General features: G+C 41.3%; 1 pseudogene; it reads left to right on the forward strand.

The window, feature by feature from the left end:
* The first annotated feature begins 1,193 nt into the window (after positions 1–1,193).
* Positions 1,194–2,302, forward strand: LOC101703384 (actin-related protein 2/3 complex subunit 1A pseudogene; annotated as a pseudogene).
* The last annotated feature ends 1,354 nt before the right edge of the window (positions 2,303–3,656 follow it).

The following is a 3,656-nucleotide window of genomic DNA, read 5'->3' on the forward strand; positions in this document are numbered from 1 at the left end:
CAATGTAATACACTATATCAATAGAGCCAAGGACAAAAACCACACGATTATCTCTATAGATGCAGAAAAAGTATTTGACAAAATCCAACATGCATTTATGATAAAAACCCTACAAAAATTGGAATAGATGGTCTCTACCTCAATCTGATAAAAGCCATCTATGAAAAACCAACAGCCAATATCATACTAAATGGTCAAAAACTGAAATCCTTCACACTAAAATCAAGAACAAAACAAGGATGTCCACTATCACCACTCTTGTTCAATATACTTTTGGAAACATTAGCCACAGCAATTAGATGAGAAAGAAATAAAAGGAATAAAGATAGGAAATGAAGAAGTCAAATTGTCATCATTTGCAGATGACATGATACTCTATATAGAAGACTCCAAGAATGCCACCAAAAGTCTTCTAGACCTAATAACCAAATTCAGTAGAGTAGCTGGATACAAGGTTAACACGCAATAATCAATAGCTTTCCTCTACACGAACAACAGACTCACTAAGAGAGAAATAGGGCAAATAATTCCTTTCACAATAGCATCCAAAAAACTGAAATACCTAGGAATCAACCTAACAAATGAAATCAAAGATCTCTTCTCTGAAACTATAGTACTCTGAAAAGACAGACTGAAGAGGACATCAGAAAATGGAAAGACATCCCCTGCTCCTGGGTAGGAAGAACCAACATAGTGAAAATGGCCATACTTCCCAAACTGCTATATACATTCAATGCAATCCCACTTGAAATCCCAGCAGCATACTTCACAGACCTTGAGAAAACAATCCAAAAATTCATTTGGAACAAGAAGAGACCAAGAATAGCAAAAGCAATTCTAGGTAACAGAGACATGGCAGGGGGTATCACAATCCCCAACTTGAAACTGTACTACAAAGTTACTGTGATAAAAACATCATGATACTGGCAAAGAAACAAACCTGAAGACCAATGGAACAGATTAGAAGATGCCGAAACTACTCCAGACACACTCCGCTATCTCATCTTTGATAAAGGACCCAAACACCCCCACTGGAGGAAAGATAGCCTCTTTAATAAATGGTGCTGGAGCTTCTCCGCCCATGCGCGCTGGAGCCTGTTTGTGTCCACTGACCAGAGTCCACGAATTCTCTGCTGGGAGCCCCTCCAGACTGCCCCAACCTCAGCTTCCTGTCCTTTGAAAACACTAAGACTATGTCCCTGCATCAGTTTTTCCTAGAGCCAATCACCTGTCATCCCTGGAACAGGGACCATACCCAGATTGCCTTAGCCCCAATAAACACGAAGTTCACATCTACAAGAAAAACAGGAGCCAGTGGGTAAAAGTTCATGAACTCAAGGAGCACAACGGACACATCATAGGTATTGACTGGGCTCCCAAGAACGACCACATTGTTACTTGTGGACCTGACCGAAATGCCTATGTCTGGAGTCAGAAAGATGGCATCTGGAAGCCATCCTTGGTGATCCTGAGGATTAACCATGCAGCAGCTTCTGTGAAGTGGTCCCCTCTAGCAAACAAATTGGCTGTGGGAAGTGGAGTATGACTCATTTCTGTTTGTTACCTCGAGTCTGAAAATGACTGGTGGCTAAGCAAGCACATTAAAAAGCCAATTCACTCTACTGTCCTCAGCTTAGATTGGCATCCCAACCGTGTTTTTTCATAGTAGGATCATGTGACTTCAAATGCAGAGTGTTTTCTGCCTGCATTAAAGAAGTGGATGAAAAGCCAGGCAGTATACCCTGGGGCAGCAAGATGCCTTTTGGCCAGCTGATGTCAGAGTGCCGCAGCATTGGGACTGTTGGCTGGGTCCATGGCATCAGCTTCTCTGACAGTGGGAGCCACTTGGCCTGGGTCAGCCATGACAGTACCATGTCTGTTGCTGATGCCTCAAAAAGTGTGCAGATCTCCACTCTGAAAACCAAGTTCCTGTCCCTCCTGAGTGTGTCGTTTGTCTCTGAGAACAGTGTTGTGGCTGCTGGCCATGACTGTTGTCCGATGCTTTTTAACTATGATGACCGTGGCTGCTTGACCTTTGTCTCCAAGCTTCACATTCCAAAACAGAGCATCCAGCGCAACATGTCTGCCATGGAACTCTTCTGCAACATCGACAACAGGGCCACAACTGAGGACTGCAATACAGCCTTGGAGACACTGCACCAGAATAGCATCACTCGTGTCTATTTATGAGGTGGACAAGCAAAATTGTTGAAAATTGTGCACTACTGGCATCGATGGAGCCATGACAATTTGGGGTTTCAGGACCTTAGAGTATTCGATCCAGGGCCTCCAAATAATGTGAAGCTGAGTGACCCCGCCATCTGCCAGGAGAACAGTGGCTGCACACAGCCCTGCCATTCGTATGACAGTGAGGAAAGCCAGCTCAGGAAACACTGTAACACAACCGCGCAAATATTCTGTGTTTTTGTTTGAATATAATCGGTGAAAGTGGTGGTTTTCTAAAAAGCAACAGTGGTTTGGTTTTGTTTTTGCGATTTCATTCCATTCTTGACCAAAACTTCTCTTTAAGTACTTTATTATGTAATTGTCACACTAACTTAAAAGAAAGGGTGAAGGACATATGTAAATTGTCTGCTAAAAAATTAAATAAAAATCCTGAATGTTAAAAAAATAAATTAAAAAAAATGGTGCTGGAAAAATTGGGTTTCAACTTGTCAAAGATGAAAACTAGACCTATATCTCTCACCATGCACTAAACTAAAAACGAAATGGATTGAAGATCTAAATATTAAAATAGAAACTCTGAACCAGTTGGAACAGAGGTTAGGTAGAACCCTTGAAGACATCAGTGTAGGAAAAGATTTTATGACCAAAACCTCAGTTGCCTGTGAACTAGCACAAAGAATCAACAAGTGGGATCTCTTCTTACTAAAAAGCTTCTGCACAGCAAGAGAAACCACCAACAGTGTGAAGAGACAACCCACAGTGTGGGAAAATATCTTCACCTGCTCTTCCTCAGACAAAGGTCTACTATCTCGAATCTATAAAGAACTTTAAAAAATCAGACCTCCCATATTTAAATACCCAATCCAAAAATGGGCATCTGAAATGAACAGACATTTCTCAGATAAAGAAGTAGAAATAGGAAACAAACATATGAAAAAATGTTCAATATCACTGGACATTCGAGAGATGCAAATGAAAACAACACTGAGAGTCCACCTCACCCCAGAAAGAATGGCTGCTATCAAGAAATCAACCAATAACAAATGCTGGGGGGGCTGTTGGCAAAGAGGAACCCGGCTCCACTGCTGGTAGGAGTGTAGACTGGTGCAACCACTGTGGAAATCAGTATGGAGATACCTCAAAGAACTAGGACTGGAGGTCCCATTTGACCCAGCTATTCCCTTGCTAGGTATCTTCCTTAAAGAATTAAAAGAATCATACCACAGTGATATATGTGCATCCATGTTTATAGCAGCACAATTTGTGATAGCTAAAACTTGGAAACAGCCCAAATGCCCATCAACTGGAGACTGGATAAAGAAAATGTGGGGGTTTTTAAAAAATAAAATGGAGTACTACTCAGCCATGGTGATACTCCTAAGTGAAATAAATAGGATACATGTGTAAATACCGAATAGCTTCTCTAGTGTGAGAAACTGAAAGTCTAAATAAGGACTAAAAGGTATAAT

This window comes from Heterocephalus glaber, unplaced genomic scaffold (assembly GCF_053883595.1).
Source record: "Heterocephalus glaber isolate CG9 unplaced genomic scaffold, H.glaber_assembly_v1.0 deba00001461, whole genome shotgun sequence".
NCBI classification, from domain to species: domain Eukaryota; kingdom Metazoa; phylum Chordata; class Mammalia; order Rodentia; family Bathyergidae; genus Heterocephalus; species Heterocephalus glaber.